The sequence below is a fragment of the Nelumbo lutea genome, chromosome 5 (genome assembly GCF_056320005.1).
Source record: "Nelumbo lutea isolate HS-2025 chromosome 5, American lotus-T2T, whole genome shotgun sequence".
Lineage (NCBI taxonomy): Eukaryota > Viridiplantae > Streptophyta > Magnoliopsida > Proteales > Nelumbonaceae > Nelumbo > Nelumbo lutea.
In genome coordinates this window covers 60,437,819-60,450,340 of record NC_142688.1, presented here as the reverse complement: position 1 = coordinate 60,450,340, position 12,522 = coordinate 60,437,819, and the positions used below count along the sequence as shown (strand labels likewise).

The 12,522-nt window shown below is 40.9% G+C and overlaps 1 protein-coding gene across 5 annotated transcripts in view; it reads right to left on the bottom strand.

Annotated features, from left to right (window-relative positions):
- Window positions 1-12,522, bottom strand: part of MLO4 (Seven transmembrane MLO family protein) — a 119,907-nt gene that overhangs the window by 84,171 nt on the left and 23,214 nt on the right. The window lies entirely within an intron of this gene.

Genomic DNA, 12,522 nt, shown 5'->3' with positions numbered 1-12,522 from the left:
ACTGGAACCTCCTCTTGAACCCATTGCTCCCACTTTACATTGTTCCTCTAAAATTTCTTGCCCACCTAACCGTTATGGTTTTTTCACCAGACCATAGCTCCTTTGTCGTTGTTTTCTCTACCACGGACATTCCCAAATCTTACTAGCAAGCTATAACAGACCCACACTGGAAAGATGCCATGGACTCTGAGAGTCGAGCCCTTCTTGAGAATGACACCTGGGACCTGTTCAAAGCTCCACCTAAGACATCTCTTATAGGAGGTAGATAGGTCTACTCTGTGAAACTAAAATATGATGGAAGCCTAGACAGATACAAAGCTAGGCTGGTCGCACAAGGCTACAAACAGAAGTATGGGATAAACTATGAGGAGTCAAGAATTCATTAGATGGTTGTATCTGCATCCAAACAATGGACAATTCATTAGATGGATGTAAAGAATGCTTTTCTACATGGGGAGTTGAAAGAGACAGTCTATATGAAGCCCCCTCCAGGATATTATACAGACCCACAACTTGTTTGTCGCCTGAAGAAGTCACTTTATGGGCTGAAGCAAGCACCTAGGGCCTGGTTTAAGAAGTTCAGATCCGTCTCCATTGATGCTGGCTTTATCCAGAGTTCTTTCAATTATTCCTTATTCATCTTAAGGCGGAAGCAGAGAGCAACGATATTACTCCTCTATGTTGATGATATACTCATTACAAGGGATGACACAGAAGGGATAACTAGGCTACAACAGTTACTCAATGAGTCCTTTCAGATGAAGGACCTAGGGCCTTTGACATACTTCTTGGGACTTGAAGTGAGCAGAAACTCTCAGGGCTATTTTGTTAATCAACAAAAGTATGCAACTGATCTTGTTAAACTGGCAAATCTTTAGTGACTCTAAGATTGTGGACACCCCACTAGAACTGAACCTGAAACTCAGCAAAGATGATGGTTCTCCTCTGGAAGAGCCTACCCTTTATCGTCAGCTAGTGGGCAGTTTAATCTACCTCACCATGACTCGGCCAAATATATCTTATGCAATTCAAATAGTAAGCCAGTTCGTGTCTTCCCCAAGACAACCACATTTATCTGCAGTTCATCGAATCATTAGATATGTGCAAGGCACCTTGTCACACGGGATATTCCTCTCTTCCTCATCCCCTATTAGTCTTATGGCCTATGCGGATGCTGATTGGGCTAGATGCCCTGACACCCGATGGTCCACTACTGGCTGGTGTGTTTTCTTAGGCAACTCTCTTATCTCATGGAAGTGCAAGAAACAAGCCACTGTGTCCAAATCTTCCACTGAAGCCGAATACATGGTTGTCTTTCGTGTGTAGTGAGATCATATGGCTTCGGGCTCTTCTATTTGAAATGCTTAATGAGCCATCATCGTCTGTCCCTCTCCGTGCAGACAATATTAGTGCAATTAAAATTGCTTCCAACCCCATCTTCCACGAGTGCACCAAACACATAGAAGTTGATTGCCATTTCTTCCGCGATCTCTTTCTTAAGGGTATCATATCTCTTCCTCATGTCTCCTCTGGGCTCCAACTAGCAGACCAGTTGACTAAAGCAATGACTCGGGCTCGAGATCTATTTCTCATGGACAAACTGATGCTTATTCCTAGGCATCAGTTTGAAGGGGAGTGTAGAGACTGAAATCTAGCCGCAAGGCTATTTTTGTACTTTTACTCTTCTTTGTTGCATAACTATTATTTGTACTCTCTATATTGTATATTATGGGTATATCTATCCTTTTACCTTTTAATATAAATATATCTTTTAGGTTGTCGACTAACAGAAGGTGTCGCACCCACCATTCGGCTGTGTTCTCTTCTCTCTTTTTCTGACTTTCAATTTGACTCTAACAGGCTCCTATGTCAGATTCAAGAGAAGTATAAAAGAAAAGGAGTGAAAATGAATGTTAAACGGTCCTTTTCGAAAGACAGACAAGGTTATTTCTATGGAGTTAGACCCAGCTAACACAATGCCAGCTTCTTTTCCATTCTCCCAAAAAGATGAGGATTCCTCAAGGGAGAAGTCAGAAAGAACTGGTTTAGAGGTCATCAATGAGAAGATAAGGATAACTTTACTGATAAGGAGGATAGTGAAAAGGTGGAGTAGGAGGGAGGGGGGAAGGATGAAAGAATGGAAGTGGAGAATAACAGGGTAGCCACAGATTTTTAGCCTGAGGAACAAAAGGATAAGAAAGAGGGGGGAAGGAAGTTAGGGGGAGGTGGATTCAAAGAGTCTTCTCAAGAAGGGGGTGAGGCCTGGGAGGAAGGTGAAGGGGGAGATAAAGGAATAGTGGATGAAGAATAATGGGTTGTCTGCTAAGTAGCAGTTGGGGAAGGAGGTTTTATTTGAGGGTTGTAGAAAGCTCGGGTCTGACGGGGAGTAGGGAGTTCTCTTCTGTTATATTGCCTTTGAGTTTCAGTGCATCATGCTCAGAGGTTCAAGCTGTGAGTGAAAGGGGGTGGATTGCGTATCTTTCGTTGTTATGCTTTTGGATCCTGGATTTTATTTGTGTGTTTCTGCAGATGTTTCAAATTCTGGGTTTTAGTTTTATGTTTCTTTTGGGGTGGTTGGTTTAGTAAGAGTTTTATGTGAAGAAACTCGTTGATGTACCATGTTACCGTAGTTCCTATTGCATTGCATCTGAGTGATGTATATTTTATTATTTTCTCTTCAGCCCTACAAGGGTTTTTCTGTAATTAATTTTTGTTGCCCTACAAGGGCCTCTCTGTAAATACTCTAATTTGTTTATCTATATAAGGGCCCCTTGGGGTAGGGTCTAAGCATCCATTCTTCATCCCCAGAATTCTGTATTCTGCTCTGGGTCTATTGACATGGTATCAGAGTAAGCTGCTCTATAATTTCTGCTCTTTCCTTGCTCATTTCTGACTGGTTGTGTCACCCAGATCTTTTTTTTTTTTCTCACTCAAAACACCAGTGGAAACTGACAAGTCTTGGATGAGTTCTGGTCTTCTCTCCTGGGCAACAACAGACTTTTTCCTCCTTCTGTGTACTGATTTCTCCAGGGCGGCAGCAGCTTGGCTCCATATGGTTCAGTTTTGAATAGCTATAGACCAAGGAATCTCAACAGTCTGGCTTCTTCCTCCCTCAACAGCAACAATTTTGATCCTTTTTTTCTGGTTTTCTCATGCTTCGGACTGACGAACTTCAATAGACATAAAGTCTTCTCTTCAAGCTGCTCTGGAAAACTTCTCATTTCAGGCTGGTGTATCTCACTATTGTCTTAATTGACTATTATCAGTCCTTGGAACCCTAGTTTTGTGCTGCCCTAGGGTATTTTCTTTTCAATTATCAGTCCTTGGAACCCTAGTTTGTGTTGTCTTAAGCTTGTGCTGTTCTGGGCTGTTTATTGGAGGATTTCGATTCCTCTATAGAGTGACTTATCCTAGCTGAAGTTGCTCTGGTTTGGTGTTGTTTTGGGATCAGATTTCATTGCTATTTGATATTAATATTTTTTTGAGAAATATTGTGTTCGTCTGAGGTGATTCATTGCCTAGTTTATTGCTGATTTAAGTGAACATCAGTGTTACTATCCTTTTCCTGGGTTCATTTTGCTTATTAAAGATGGTTGAAAAGATAGACTTTCTCCCTATAAAATTTGATGGAACTAACTACAGTATGTGGAAGTTCCATTTTGATTTCTTTGTTAAGGGAAAGGGACTTGAAGGTTACTTGAATGGGATTGTATGTAAACATAATGAGGCTGATAGTAAAGCCTATACACAATGGAAGCTGGACAATGGAAAGTTAGTCTGCTGGATCTTGAGCTCCATTGTGCCTCACATTGGTGTTCCCATGAGAAGACTGAGGACTGCCTATGAGATGTATTCCTATTTGAAAAAGGTTTATCATCAGTTCAATATGTCACAGCAATACCAGATTGAATTTGAAATCTTTGCCTATTGCCAGGGAGACAAAAAGATACAAAATACTATGCAGGCTTTATTGATCTCTGGGCTGAATATGAACAAGTTCATATTGAACCTTCTGATCCTGTTGAGTGTGTCAAGTATTTGCAGAAGCATTTTGAAAATAGAAAGGTGAACCAATTTCTTATGAGGTTGACACCTGAGTATGACATAATCAGGTCAAATATTTTTAGCAGAGGAACTCTTCCAAATTTAGACACTGTGAGGGGAGAGTTACTAAGGGAAGAAATTAAACTCCTAACTGCGGCAAAAATAGAAGGGAAACATCTTCATTCAAGGACTGATACTGTTTTTGTTGCACATGGGGATAAGAAATCTGGTGGAAAGGATCCTTCTAAAACACAATGCTATAAATGTAAGGGATATGGACATATAGCTTCACATTGCAAAAAGAAGAATGTCTGCATTTGTTGCAAACAACATGGACATATCATTCCAAACTGCCCTATTCGTCCACCCAAGGGTCCCATGAAGAAGAATCAGCCACAAGCTTATCAGGTATTTGAGGAACAAGTGTCTGATGCCTTACTGCCAAGGGAGAATTCTCTGCTTCCATGAATAAGCAAGAGATACAACAACTGTTATCCTCTGCTATCTCATCTGCCTTTTCTGCTATCGGCCTATCTAGTGAGTTCTCTAGTTACTGTTCTTCTCCCTCTCAAGTTTGGATAATTGATTCTAGAGCTACAGATCACATGACTAGGGCCTACCCTAAACCCTCAAACAAACTTTCTGAGACCAACCATAGACATATTGTCACTGCTAATGGTGAGAAACTTGACATCATTGGGAGTGATGATTTATGTATCAAACTTTCCCCCTCAAACTCCTTGTCCCTTGCCAAGACTTTCCTTGTTCCTAAACTTATTGCTAACCTTATTTCAGTTGGTCAATTAGTTGATGAAGGTCACATTCTAACATTTCCCTTTGATGGTTGTTTGATTCAAGACCAGTACACTGGGAAGGTGAAAGGGAAGGGGCATAGGCTAGGCCGCTTGTTTGCCCGTTGAAGTTTGAGAAATCACAATCAGCATCATCCTCCTCTTCTTATTCGAGCTCTTCTACACTAAGTCCTGTTTCAAGTCAAAGAAACTGCTTGGGATTTGTTGCACAAACATTTGGGTCACCCAAACTCTGAAAAACATGAATATTTGTTTGAATCTAGTTTTATTAAAACTAAAATTTCATCTATTTATCTTTTGATACATCTTGTGTTTCTTGTTGTCTGAGTAAGAGTCGTATTTTACCATTCACTCGTCAAGCTGAACGTACTACTTCACCGTTTGAAATTATACATAGTGATGTTTGGACTTCATCTGTTGTTTCCCGAATGGGATACAAGTATTTTGTGTTGTTCATTGATGATTGTACCAGGTACACTTGGATCTATTTTCTTAGACACAAATAAGAAGTTTTTCCAACCTTTCGATTGTTTCATAACATGGTTTGAGTTCAGTTTCAGATGCCTTCCTCTATCGGCAACTTGTGGGGTCTCTCATTTATTTCACCATGACTCATCCTGACATCTCACATGCAGTTCAAGTTGTTAGTCAATTTGTCTTTGCCCCTCGTCAACCTCATTTGACTACAGTACATCGAATCATCCGCTATGTTCGGGGCTCTTTATCATAGGGTCTTTTCTTTCCTTCATCTTCTTCTATCCAACTGAGGACCTATGCTGATGCAGATTGGGCAGGATGCCCTGACGCATGTCATTCCACTATCGGGTGGTGTGTCTTCATGGGTGACTCTCTAACATCATGGAAATTCAAGAAACAGTTGACTGTTTCCAAGTCCTCTACGGAAGCAAAGTACAGGGCAATGTCATTTTTTGTAATGAAGTTGTTTGGCTTCATCTTTATTTAAGGAGTTCGGTCATTCCCCTCCTACACCCATCCCTCTGTATGCAGACAATACTAGTGCTATTAAGATTGCCTCTAACCCCGTCTTTAATGAAAAGGACGAAGCATATTGAGGTAGACTGCCACTTTGTTTGAGACCTATTTCTTGCGAACTCTATCTCTCTCTCCCTCATGTTTTCTCTGATATGCAAGTTGCTGACATCTTCACTGTTGAGCAAGAGCAAGTGAAGAGAGGAGAGGAGAAGAGAGAAGAGAGGTGAGTCGAGTGACTAAAAGCCCTCCAGAACATAGGGGGCGAATGAATGAATTTATTATTTATACTAGTCCAGTCGAACAATATAAACATAAGAGAAATTACAATAGTACCCTTATGGTACTAAACCTGAATACACAAACAATTGTCAACACTCCCCCTCAAGTTGGAGCATAGATATCAATCATGCCCAACTTGTCACAAAGATCATGATGTTTGGAAAGGTTTAAACCCTATGTAAAGATGTCCGCAAGCTGGTTCTCAGAAGTGACATAGGGGGTACACACTTCGCCTGTGATAACTTTCTCTCTGATAAAATGCTTGTCAACTTCGATGTTCTTTGTTCTATCATGTAGCACCGGATTGGCAGCAATGCTTATAACTGTTTTGTTATCACAAAATAGAGTTATAGGTTTGGCCACTGGGAAACCCAACTCCCCCAACAAACTCTTTATCCACATGCCTTCAGCAACCCCGTGGGCCATAGCATGATATTCAGCTTCAACACTGGATCTAGCCACCACATTTTGCTTTTTACTCCTCCATGTAACAAGGTTCCCTCCTATAAAGGTGCAGTAGCCACTTGTAGACTTTCTGTCACTTTGGGATCCAGCCCAATCTGCATCCATATAAACTTCAACTTTCAAATGTCCGTGCTTTTGAAATAACAAACCAGTACCTGGATACTTTAGATACCGAAGGATTCTCTCTGCTGCTTCAAGATGGGAAGACCTAGGTGCATGCATTAAATGACTGACACCAACAGCATATGCAATGTCTGGGCGAGTCATAGAAAGGTATAACAATCTCCCTACAAGCCTCTGAAACTGTTTCACATCCTTGAGAGATTCACCACACCTGTCACCTAATTTATGGTTGGGGTCAATGAGAGAGTCAACTGGCTTCACCCCCATCTTCCCAATGTCCTGAAGTAAATCTAGGACATATTTCCTTTGAGAAATGAAGATACCCTTCTTTAATCGGGCGACTTCAATTCCAAGGAAGTACTTGGCAGGTCCTAGATCCTTCACTTCAAACTGAATGGCAAGAAAAAGTTTCAATTTCTGAATTTCATCCTCCCAGTCACCAGTAACAATTATGCCATCCACATATACAATTAGAGTAGCAATTTTACCTTCTCCTTTTTTCACAAATAGTGTGTGATCTGATTGACATTGCCTATATCCTTTCAGCTGAATTTCCACATGGAATCTACTGAACCAAGCTCTTCGTGATTGTTTCAGCCCATATAAGGACTTCTTCAACTTGCACACTTTCTGTTCATTGCCTTGAGCTAGAAAACCAGGAGGTTGAATCATGTACACTTCCTCTTCAAGGTCACCATTCAAGAATGCATTCTTGATGTCAAGCTGGTGTAAAACCCAATCCAAATTAGCCGCAAGAGAGAAAAGGACTCTAATGGAATTCATCTTGGCAACGGGGGCAAAATTTATTGCATAATCAGCTCCATACACTTGAGTAAATCCCTTTTCCACTAAGCGAGCTTTATACCTTTCCACTGTTCCATCAGCCTTATGCTTAACTGTGAACACCCATTTACATCCAACTGGAACCTTTCCCTTAGGAAGATCAACAAGTTCCCATGTGCCATTTTTGTGAAGGGCATTAATTTCTTCCCTCATGGCATTTGTCCATTCAAGAACTGAAAGAGCTTCTGCCACATTCTTAGGGATAGGGACACTGTCAATAGAGGTAAGGAAAGCACGGAATGAGGGTGAAATGTTCTCATAAGAGACAAAGTTGGAAATGGGATGTTTAGTGGTGCACAATTTAACACCCTTCCTGTGAGCAATAGGGCGGTCAAGATCATTAGCAGTAGAGGAATCATTTTCAATAGATTCAAAGACATCATTGGGAGCCAAAATACCTGAGTGAGTATGATCCTCCCCCGAGGAGTCTGGTGGCACTGGAGGTACAGCTTCCGGATTCTCTACAGCTCTTGAATTTTGTTGGCCTTTGTGATGACGAGAAAAAACACGAAAAGGTGGAGGGTCAGGGAGAGAGGGAAGCTGAACCAATTTCTCCTCATGCCTACACTCCCCCTGAGGAGAAACAGGATAGAAGGGCTCATCTTCAAAGAAAGAAACATCCATAGAGACAGAATTTACGAGAAACAGGATCAAAACAACGGTATCCCTTTTGAGTGAAGGAGTAACCAAGAAATATGCAAGGAATAGCACGAGAATCCAATTTCCCACGGGTGGGAGACAGATTTTGGACAAAACACCGGCAACCAAAGACACGAGGAGGAATAAAAAGAAGAGGAGCCTTAGGAAAGAGAAGTTGATGTGGGGCTTTGTACTCTAACCGACGAGAGGGCATACGGTTTATAAGGTAAGTGGAACAAAGAACAGCTTCAAGCCAAAACCGTTCGGGAACATTCATATGAAGTAGTAAACCCCGAGCCACTTCAAGGAGATGTCGGTTCTTCCGTACGGCCACACCATTTTGTTGTGGTGTGTGGGCACAAGAGCTACGATGAAGGGAACCATGCGAAGCAAAAAATTCCGTGAGGTCACTATGAAAAAATTCTTTTGCATTGTCTGATTGAATAATTTGGATTTCATATTGAAATTGAGTACAGACCATCTGCTGGAAATCTTGAATGATTTTTGGTACTTCTTCCCTGGTTTGCATCAGGTATACCCAAGTATATCTAGAATAATCATCAATGAGGGTAATGAAATACTTGTAGCCACTCTCAGATGGTAAAGTAACAGGGCCCCATACATCAGAATGAACAATGTGAAACGGAGATTCAGATTTACTATTTCCTTGAAGAAAATGAGTTCTATAATGCTTACTCAACTGACACATTTGACAAGAAAAATCAGAAACAGACATTGACTTAAACAGTTCTGGGAATACAACTTTAAAAGACTCAAAAGATAAATGACCAAGACGACAATGTCATAAATAGACTTTTTTCTTACAGGACTGACTCATTGACTGGCTCATTGACTCTGTAACATGAAGACCAGCCTTATTCTCCAGCATGTAAAATCCATCAGCCATACGACCCCTACCAATCGTCCTCCTCGAGGCTAGATCCTGAATCACACAATGAGAAGAGAAAAAAGTCACTGAGCAATTTAAGGAATTAGTAACATTACTAACAGAGAACAAATTAATGGAAAATTTTGGGACATGGACATCGGAAAGGGTAAGACCAAGAGGAAGAGAAAGAGTTCCTTGACTAGCTATGGAAGAGTATGATCCATCGGCTAGTCTCACCTTGTCTCTTACAGAAAGAGAGTGATAGGTTTGAAAGTAAGAGGACGTACCAGTCATATGTTTTGATGCTCCAGAATCAATGATCCATGGAGAGTCAGGGGTGTGAGAAGCAACATGGAAAGAAGTGGTAGGGTTATCTGACATGGATGCAAATGAGGTTGAGGGAGGAGCATCCATCTGACGAATTGCTCTACCATAGAGCTCTAAATGGTCACGGAAGGAATTCATAATGTCCTCCCTCGGGTCAGGTCTAGTGAGATGTGTCTAAGTCACAGTAGAAATGGGACGCTGATTCTCCCAAGTAGCCATGTTGGCCATGTGATGTTTCTTTGTATTTTTCTGTCTATACTTCTTATTCACCTTTGAACCTTGCTTCTTAGTCAGATCTTGAGCCCATTTTGGTTTCCCATGAAGATCCCAACAGGTATCTTTGGTGTGTCGGGGTTTCTGGCAATGAGTGCATCACAATTTGTCCCTATCTTCTGTTTTTTTCTGGAGATCTCCTTTCCGGGAAGATCCCACACCAGTAGAGACACCCCCTTTTGCAACCAACACAACAGCATCCCCACCAGGGTTGTTCATCAAATTTCTCCTGCTTTCTTTAGACTGTACAAGAGCATAGACTTCCTGAACAAATGGGAAATCCTTAGAGCTGAGAATATGAACCCTAATAGATTCATACATAGGATTCAGACCATGTAAGAATGCAAACACCCTTTGCTGGGAGACAAGCTGCTTGTACTTCTTAGCATTCTCATCACACTTCCAATCCACTCTGATAGTGATCCAACTCCTTCCAGATAGATGTTAAGTCAGAGTAATAAACCGATATACACCTCTCCCCCTGTCTACAAGTAGAAGATGTTGCCTGCAGTTGATAAATTTTGGCATAGTGTCGCAATTCTAAATATGTAGACTTTGCTTGTTCCCAGATTTCATTTGCAATTTCAGCCCACATGAAATTCTTCCTGATTTGAGGTTGCATGGACACCAAGAGCCAGGACATAACAATATTGTTCTCCTGATTCCATCTATCATATTCAGCACTCCCAGAGGATGGTTCTTTTATCCTCCCATTAATATAGCCTATCTTCCCCCTTGCAGTCATGTATAATTTGATCCCTCTTGACCACTCCAGGTAATTTAAACCATCAAGAGGGACAACAGCCATAGGAAAGGATAGGTCACCCCCACCCATTCCATTCAGCATTGAGGAAACTCCAGATGTGGCTGAATCTTCATTGCCCATGATATCAGAATAAAAATTGAAACAGCAACCAAAAGAGTACAGTCGTACAAAGCTATTGCAGAAATAGGTCCTTCTGACCACCGGTTTCACTGAGAGTAAAAAACAGAACACTGCTGTTGCAGTACAAGAACAGGTCCTTCTGACCTACAGTTTCACTGAGAACAAGACAACAAACTGAACACTGTTGTTACAGTACAAGAACAGGTCCTTCTGACCTACAGTTTCACTGAGAACAAACAACAAACTAAACACTGTTGTTGCAGTACTGAAACAGGTCCTTCTGACCTACGATTTCACTGAAACAAGTTTGCACACTGCTGTTGCAGTACAAGAACAGGTCTGAATGACCTAATTAGTAGGCCTGATAGCTAACCAGTCAAGGAGATCAACAGGATAGCCAAACAGTCAATCAATAAGATTAATATTGAGCACACAATCAATCGGCTGAACAGACAATCAACAGTCCACAATACCAATAAAAAAAAAGTTTGAATACAGTTATTGTGTTAAGGAATACAGTCACTTAACAGTAGGGCAGCCGAACAGTTCATCAAACAATAGGCAGTCGAACAGACAACAGTAGGGCAGCCGAACAGTTCATCAAACAATAGGCAACCGAACAGACAAGGATGATAGTACCTCTTTTAGTTTCAGATGATAGTCTCCCTGTAAACTAGAACTCCTATGAATCCTCAAACAATAGGCAGCCGAACAAAAGATGACCAATACTTCTTTTAGTTTCAGATGATAGCCTTTCTGAAGACAGAACACCCTCTACAAACCTCAAACAATAGTCTCTCTACAGTCGAGCAGACAAGAGCAACTTCTGGGCTAGAAGACGAAAAGACTCTGTAACTTCTGGGTCGAACTGATTTCACCAGATTAGGAGTTCGATTGGAGACAGCACCGGATGCAACAGCAGTTAGCTTGACATCACCCTTCAGGCCTGGACGACTTGCTCTGATACCATGTTGAGCAAGAGCAAGTGAAGAGAGGAGAGGAGAAGAGAGAAGAGAGGTGAGTCGAGTGACTGAAAGCCCTCCAGAACATAGGGGGCAAATGAATGAATTTATTATTTATACTAGTCCAGTCGAACAATATAAACAGAAAAGAAATTACAACAGTACCCTTATAGTACTAAACCTGAATACACAAACAACTGTCAACATTCACCAAGGTCATGATGAAGTCCAAACACTTATTTCTTGTAAGCAAACTGATGTCATGCCTCTGCATCAGTTTTAGGGGGAGTGTGAAGAAACTCACTGATGTACAATATTACCATAGTTCCTATTGTATTGTATCTGACTGGTGTATCTTTTATTATTTTCTCTTCAGCCCTACAAGGGCTTTTCTGTAATTATATTCTGTTGCCTTCAAGGGCCTCTCTGTAAATACTCTAATTTCACTATCTATATAAAGGCCCCTTGGGGTAGGGTCTAAGCATCCATTCTTCATCCCCAGAATTCTGTATTTTGTTCTGGGTTTGTTGGCATTTTGTGGGGTTGATGTGATGGGATATGGGTGTAAAGTTTTCAAAGAAAGTGGTTGGGAAAATGTTGATCCATAGAAAACTCCAAGATTATAAATCAATTCCAAAAGTTTATACATGGTTAAATAAAATCTAGAGATCATATAAACAATCTATATGGGCCAGGTTATGGTTTCAACATGAAAAGCTGACTTTTAACAATGGGAACCAAAATAAGTTCTCCCTAATTCCTGTAGAACAAATAACTTTCTAGCATGTTTCATTAGTTGGACATTTTTTAGGGGTGCAAGTCTAGTACCTGATTTTAAGAGTTTACACAGTATTAGGGGCTAGACCAATTCAAATTTTAACAAATCTTCAACATGAGCCTGCCCAAGTTTCACTCTCAATTGCTTTTTGGGTCATAAGATTTTCTTAATCTGTATTTTCTTGCATGTTACACAATGTCATATATTTT